The sequence below is a fragment of the Colobus angolensis genome, unplaced genomic scaffold (assembly GCF_000951035.1).
Source record: "Colobus angolensis palliatus isolate OR3802 unplaced genomic scaffold, Cang.pa_1.0 Scaffold111, whole genome shotgun sequence".
Taxonomy (NCBI): domain Eukaryota; kingdom Metazoa; phylum Chordata; class Mammalia; order Primates; family Cercopithecidae; genus Colobus; species Colobus angolensis.
This window is the reverse complement of record NW_012112142.1, coordinates 8199282-8207469: the sequence shown is the minus strand read 5'-3', so window position 1 is coordinate 8207469 and position 8188 is coordinate 8199282. Positions and strand designations below refer to the sequence as shown.

The 8188-nt window shown below is 37.6% G+C and overlaps 1 long non-coding RNA gene across 1 annotated transcript; it reads right to left on the bottom strand.

The window, feature by feature from the left end:
* Positions 1-1389: 1389 nt before the first annotated feature.
* On the bottom strand, positions 1390-1833 carry LOC105522512. Its single transcript, XR_001003456.1, has 2 exons — positions 1493-1833; positions 1390-1450 (listed from the first exon to the last, which is right to left on the bottom strand). It is a non-coding gene; the product is annotated as an uncharacterized LOC105522512 (long non-coding RNA).
* Between the last annotated feature and the right edge of the window lie 6355 nt (positions 1834-8188).

The following is an 8188-nucleotide window of genomic DNA, read 5'->3' as shown; positions in this document are numbered from 1 at the left end:
TCTGTATCTCCAGTGATTGTATATTGCATTTCTAGAAGTTCTCCAGTTATTTCCCAAATCTAACTTTTCTTTATTGACAGAAAAGTTGGCTTTATTTTTTATGCCTTCTTTCATGTCCTTATTTATTTTAAAATATTAGTTGATGATTTTGGTTTACCATTTAAATCATGAAAGAACAAAATTCCAGCTAATTAAGTGGATCATGCTGATACAGGACATTGCCTCCTCACTTCAAACAGATATCTATGCAGAATAAAATAGTACAAAGAAAATTAAATTGCTGAGTTATAAATTAAGAGAAATTTGCAGGTGCTACAAATAAAGAGGAAACATGAAGAGTGGGGTTAGGAGTCAAATTGTGTCCCTACGAAACTCACACACTGAAGTCTTAACTCTCAGTGCCTCAGAATGTGGCCTGATTTGGAAATAGGTCTATTGCAATGTAATTAGTAGTTAGGATAAGGTCATCATGGAGCAAGGTGAGACCCTACTTCAATAGGACTGATATCTTTTTAAGAGGGGGAAATTTGGACAAAGGCATACATGTGCAGGAGAATACCATGTGAAGATGAAGGCAGGGATTATGCTTCTACACACCATGGAACACCAGAGATTGCTAACAAAGGACCAGAAGCTAGCGGGGAGGCATTGAAAAGGTTCTTCCTCACCCCACATAAGAAACTAATTTTACCAATAGCTTGATCTCAGGCTTCTAACCTCTAGAATTGTGAGATAATAATTTTTTTTGCTTTTTAAGCCACCTAGTCTGTGGCACTTTGTTATGGCAACACTAGCAAACTAATACAAATGATAAACTGAGAGGCTGAAGCCATTGGGCTCACTGGATAATCAGGACAAGTGATTAGTCTTACAGGCTGGGAGACAGGGCTTTAAGCCTGGGAAAGAAAATAATTCTTTCTAAAAACTGAGCTAGGAGCCTAGAAGACCTTTTTTTTTTTTTTTTTGAGACAGAGTCTCGCTGTGTCACCCAGGCTGGAGTGCAGTGGCCCCAATTCGGCTCCCTGCAAGCTCCGCCTCCTGGGTTCACGCCATTCTCCTGCCTCAGCCTCCTGAGTAACTGGGACTACAGGTGGCTGCCACTATTCCCGGCTAATTTTTTGTATTTTTAGTAGAGACAGGGTTTCACCTTGTTAGCCAGGATGGTCTCAATCTCCTGACCTCGTGATCGTCACGCCTAGGCCTCCCACAGTGCTGGGATTACAGGCGTAAGCCACCGTGCCTGGCCCAGAAGGCCTTTTTTGTGAGTAAAAAGAGACTAGAGAAATTATACTTACTAAGCTAAGGGAATTTCTTAAAAGTTTATCTTCTGAGAGGCTTAAGCAAAAAAAAAGTTATCTTGGACAAGTGGAATTCCAACTTTTTTTTTTCTTTGCTGCATGAGATTATTTTATTTACAAATTCAAAGGAGGCAGAGTGTGGAGTAATATCTGTCCGCTCTCAGGCACGATCCTGTGTGCACACATCCTCCAATGTCCTGCATGGCCTCTCACATCAGAGTTGGCTCAGACTTGGACTGTGGCTCCATCAGAAAATGAAAGGCACAGGCCATGAGCTAGGGAGGGAGCCTTATAGCTTGGATCTGAGCACAGAGGGACATGCATGGTGGCTCGTACTCATATTGGAAGGCAGAACCATCACAATGCCTCTTTGAGGGTTTCCAGACAGCACAGGGCTCCTGGGCTCCCTTGGTAGCTCCAGTCCTTGGAGAAGGCCACCGATTCTTGCTGGGCAACCCTAGCTCCTTGAACCACAGGCTAGGTTTCTGGGACCTGGTCACAAGGGCCTGATGTGGACTGGAGGCATGGCCAAGGGGCGAAAGGCTGGGGCTATAGCTCTGGAGTGCGGAGTTGGGTGTATGCCTAAGGTGTGGAGCTGGGGTGCAGAGGACCAGGGGCTGAGCAGATGAGATGGCTGGTAGGGGCAGAGAGCTGCTCCCCTGCCCCAGTCTTTGCTAATGCATAACAAAGGTGACCATTGCTCCAGTTCCCAATAATTTTCTCATCTCCATCTGAGACCACCTCAACCTGGACTTCATTGTCCGTATCACTATCAGCATTTTGGTTACTACAATTTGACAAGTCTCTAGGAAGTTCTTAACTTTCCCTCATCTTCCTGTCTTCTGTGCCCTCCAAACTATTCCAACCTTTGCCTGTTACCCAGTTCCAAAGCTGCTTGCACATTTTCAGGTATCTTAATAGTAATGTCCCAATTCCTGGTACCAGTTTTCTGTACTAGTCTATCTAGTCTATTCTTACACTGCTATAAAGAACTACCCAAGACTGGGTAATTTATATAGAAAAGAGGTTTAATTGGTTTGTAATTTCACAGGCTGTACAGGAAGCATGGCTGGGGAGGTCTCAGGAAACTTGCAATCATGGTGGAAGAGGAAGAAGGCACATCTTCGCATGGCCAGAGCAGGAGGAAGAGAGAGCAGGGGATTGTGCTACACACGTTTAAACAACCAGGTCTCATGAGAACTCACTCACTATCACGAGAACAACAATGGGGAAATCTGCCCACATGATCCAGTCACCTCTCACCAGGCCCCTTCTCCCACATTGGGGATTACAATTCGACATGAGATTTGGGTGGAGACACAATCCAAACCATGTCACTTATACTACCTTTTTATTTTTTATTCATCATGATTTTTTAAAATTATTTTTCCTCTTCATGTATTTGGATGTATACATAATTTCTATTATTTAAGTGGTGGAATGGAAGACCTTTCATCCTGAAGTAATAAGATCATTTAAGAGAGAGTTCGAGATAAGTGTGTGTATTTTAAAATGTTCAGATGGATAAAGGAAAAAATAGAAACTATAAGAACAGGACAACATGACAAAGGGATAGAGGTTTTATACAGAATAAAATCAAAATTCTAAAAGTAAAAATGTAATTTTTATAATTAAAAACTCAACACAGGTTAAATAATAGGATAGATATGATTGAAGATAGAATTTAAAAACTTGACCTAATGAGAAGAAATTGCCCAACAGAGAAATAAAGATGTATAAAATGAAAAAAAAGTTAAGAGACAGAGAATCACAGCCTGTAATCTCAGCACTTTGGGAGGCTGAGGCGGGAGGATCATCTGAGGTCTAAAGTTTGAGACCAGCCTGACCAAGATGGAGAAACCCCGTCTCTACTAAAAATACAACATTAGCCAGGCATGGTGGTGCATGCCTGTAATCCCAGCTACTCAGGAAGGCTGAGGCAGGAGAATCGCCTGAATTCCAGGAGGCAGAGGTTGGAGTGAGCTGAGATCTCTCCATTACATTCCAGCCTGGGCAACAAGAGCGAAACTCCGTCTCAAAAAAAAAAAAAAAAAAAAAAAAGAGCCAATAAATAAAAGTGTCACAGAAGGAGGTGATATGTGAGAAATAATATCCAGAGGGATAATGACTAAGAATTTTCCAGAGCTGGCTAAATACAGGAATATTTAAATGAATTCTGAGAATATTTTTTAAAATCTATGTGTGTACACATACTAGCAATTAAAAAATATCCAATTCAAAGAGAAACCTCAGAAGCACTGAAGGATTGGAGATAAAAAGTCTGAATACCTGAAGAGATATAGCAATTAGATTGCCGGTAGACATCTTAAAAGTGATAATGGAACCACAAGATGGGAGAATAATACTTTTGAAATAATGACAAAAAAAATTTAACTGCTAGTCTAGAACTGTATATCAAATTAAACTATCATATTGGCTCTCTGTGGCCATTGAGGACTAAACAAGAGGAAAGGAACATCAATAAAACATCAATAATTTAATAATAAATTTCCCATTTATTACTATTGCCTGGTATTTAATAGTTTTCCAACCCTTTATATTTTTTTTTCCACGATTTTGTTTGAAAGGCATCTGTTATGAATAGCAGATAGCTAGTTTTATTTTTGGTTTTTATATAATATTCTCTTGTAATCAGTGAATTTAATCTATTTACATGTATGCAAATTATATATTTGGAATTACTTATAATACCTTTTTATCTGTTTATTCACCATCATTTTTAATTATCTTTTCCCTTCACATATTTGGAAGTACACATAATTTCTATTTTTTAAGTGGTTACTTTGAAGTTTCAACATATATTTATAGTTAATTTGTTAATTTAAAGTTAATAGGCATCTTTAGTTTCCTCACAAGGAAGAATTCCTGGTCTAATTCTCCCTTTTACCTTATGTATTATTGTTGCTAGTTTTTTTACTCTCTATATTAAATGCCTTAAATGTTATTATTCTTTTAGATGATGGTTTAAAAATTAATCTTTTTTGCTCATTATTTCTTCTTTCCTTTTAAGCTGTCCTTCAGAGACAATTTTCCTACTTCCTGAAGTACATCTTCCAAAGTTCCTTTTTTAAGGGTTTGTCACTGGTAAACTCCCTTAGTCATTATTAATCTGAAAAGATATTTATTTTACTTTTGTCTTTGAATGATAGTCTGCTGATACCATATAGCACATTGATTAATTTGCATATGTTGAACCGTCTTTTTGTTACTTAGATAAATCCCATTTGGTTATAAAGAATAATTGTCTAATTGTTGTTGAATTCAGTTTACTAGGCTTTTGTTGAAGATTTTTACACCAATGTTATAAGGGATATTGGCCTATTATTTTGTCTTTTTTGATGTGTGATATAGTTTGGCTCTGTGTCCCCATCCAAATATCATCTCAAACTGTAATTCTCACGTCAGGGGCGGGGCCTGATGGGAGGTGATTGAATCATGAGGCAGACTTCTCCCTTGCTGTTCTTGTGATAGTGAGTGAGTTGTCAGGAAAGATGGTTGTTTGAAAGTGTGTGGCATTTCCCTCTTTGTTCTCTCTCTCACTCTTTGGACACCATGGTAAGACATGCTCGCTTCCCCGTCACCTTCCACCGTTATTGTATGTTTCCTGAGGCCTCCCAGTCATGCTTCCTATTAAGCCTGCTGAACTGTGAGTCAGTGAAACCTCTTTTCTTCATCAATTACCCAGTCTCAGGTAGTTCTTTATAGCAGTGTGAAAACAGACTAATACAATCTCTGGTTATGTTATCAGGGTAATACTCACTTCACAGAATGAGTTTGGAAGTGTTCCCTCCTTCTCTATTTCTTGGAATAGTTTGGTATTAGCTCTTGTTAAATATTTGGTAAACTTCAGGAATGAAGCCATCAGGTCCCTGGTTTTCCTTTGCTCGGAGAAATTTTATTACAGCTTCAATCTCATTACTTGTTGTTTGTTCAAGTTTCGGATTTCTTCACAGTTCAATCTTGATAAGTTAAATATATCTAGGAATTTCTCCTTTTATTCTAGGTTTTCCAAATTATTGGCCTAGAATTGCTCATAGTAGTCTCTAATGATCCTTTGAATGTCTGTAGTATCAGCTGTAATGATGTCTTTTTCATCTCTGATTTTACTTATTTAGATCTTCTCTTTATTTCTTAGTCTTGCTAAAATGTTTGTCAATGTTTTTATCTTTTCAAAAAAACAACTTTTTATTTTATTGATTTTTTGTATTTTTTAATGTTAAATTTAACTTTTAAGTTAAGGGGTACATGTGCAGATTTTTTATATAGGTAAACTTGTGTCATAGGGGTTTATTGTACAGATTATTTCATCACCCAGGTATTAAGCCTAATACCCATTAGAGGACCTTTTTCTTGATTCTCTTCCTGCCCCCACCCTTCACCCCACCTCTGATAGACTCCAGTGTCTGCTGTTCCCCTCTATGTATCCATGTGTTCTCATCATTTAGCTCCTACCTATAAGTGAGAATATGTGGTATTTGGTTTTCTGTTCCAGTGTTAGTGTGCTAAGGATAATGGCATCCAGCTCCATTCATGTTGCTGCAAAGGAAATGATCTCATTCTCTTTTAAGGGTGCATAGTATGCCATGGTGTATATGTACCACATTTTCTTTATCCAGTCTACTCTTGATGGGCATTTAGGTTGATTCTATGTCTTTGCTATTATGAATAGTGCTGCAATGAACATACATGTGCATGCGTCTTTATGATAAAACTACTTATATTGCTTTGGGTATATATTGAGTATTGAGATTGCTGGGTACAGTGGTATTTCTGGTCTTTGAGGAATCATCACACTGCCTTCCACAATGGAAGGATAAATATACACTCCCACCAACAGTGTAAAAGTGTTCCTTTTTCTCCACATTTCACCAGCATCTGTTAATTTTTGACTATTTAATAATAGCTGTTGGTATTTCTGTTTTTAGATCTTAGAGGAATTGTCACACTGCGTTTCACAATGGATGAACTAATTTGCACTCCCACCAACAGTATAAGAGCATTCCATTTTCTCCACAAGTTCACCCACATCTGTTATGTTTTGACTTTTTAATAGCCATTCTGACTGGTGTGAGATGATATGTCATTGTGGTTTTGATTTGCATTTCTCTAATGATCAGTGATACGAAAAAAGTTTCATATGATTGTTAGCCATATGTATGCCTTCTTTTGAGATGTGTCTGTTCATGTTCTTTGCCCATTTTTTAATGGGGTTGCTTGTTTTGTTCTTATAAATTTGTTTAAGTTCCTTATAGATATTATATATTAGACCTTTGTCAGATGGATAGCTTACAAAAATTTGCTCCCATTCTCTATGTTGTCTGTTTACTCTATTGCTGGTTTCTTTTGTTGTGCAAAAGTTATTTAGTTTAATTAGATGCCATTTGTCAATTTTTTCTTTGGTTGCAATTGCTTTCAGCATCTTTGTCATGAAATCTTCGCCCATTCCTTTGTCCAGAATAGTATTGCCTAGATTGTCTTCCAGGGTAGTTATAGTTTTGGGTTTTACATTTAAGTCTTTAATCCATCTTGAGCTAATTTTTGTATATGGTATTAGGAAAGAGTATAGTTTCAATCTTCTGCATATGGCTAGCCAGCTATCCCAGCACCACTGATTAAATAGGGAGTCCTTTTCCCATTGCTTATGTTTATCAGGTTTGTCAAAGATCAGAGAGCTGTAGGTATGCAGCCTTATTTCTGGGTTATCTAACCTGTTCCATTGGTCTATATGTCTGGTTTTGTACCAGTAGCATGTTGTTTTGGTTACTGTAGGCTTGTAGTATAGTTTGAAGTTGGGTAGCGTGATACTTCCAGCTCTGTTCTATTTTTTAGAATTGCCTTGGCTATTCAGTCTTTATTTATTTTGTTGTTGTTCTGTGAATTTTAAAATAGTTTCTTCTAGTTCTGTTAAGAATATCATTGGTAGCTGAATAGGAATAACTTTGAATCTATAAATTGCTTTGGGCAGTATGGCCATTTTAACGATATTGATCCTTCCTAGCCATGTGCATGTAATATTTTTCCATTTGTTTGTGTCCTAATTTCTTTCAGCAGTGTTTTGTAGTTCTCCTTGTAGAGATCTTTCTTCTCCCTAGTTAGCTGTATTCCTAGGTATTTTTGTGCTTGTGTGACAATTGTGAATGGAATTATGTTCCTGATTTGGCTCTCACTTGGACTGTTATTGGTTTATAGGAGTGTTAGTAATTTTTGCACATTGATTTTGTATCTTAAGACTTTGCTAAAGTTCTTTATCAGCTTAAGAATCCTTTGGGCCAAGACAATGGGGTTTTCTAGGTACAGGATCATGTCACCTGTAAACAGGGATAGTTTGACTTCCCCTTTTCCTATTTGGATTCCCTTTATTTGTTTCTCTTGCCTGATTGCCCTGGCCAGGAATTCCAATACTATGTTGATTAAGAGTGGTGAAGGGGGCATCCTTGTCTTCTGCCGGTTTTCAAGGGGAATGCTTCCAGCTTTTGCCCATTCAATGGTGGCTGTGGGCTTGTCATAGATGGCTCTTATTATTTTGAGGTATGTTCCTTCAATGCTACATTTATTCAGAGTTGTTAACAGGAAGTGTGTTTAATTTTATCAAAAGTCTTTTCTGCAACTATTGAGATAATCATGGAGTCTTTGTCTTCAGTTCTGTTTATGTGATGAGTCATATTTATTAATTTGTGTATGTTGAAACAACCTTGCATCCTAGGGATAAAGTCTACTTGATTGTGGTGGATTAGCTTTTTGATGTGCTGCTGGATTTGGTTTGCAAATATTTTGTTGACCATTTTGGCATCAATATTTATCAAGGATATTCACCCGAATTTTTGTTGTTGTGTCTCTGCCAGGTTTTGGTATCAAGATGGTGCTGGTCT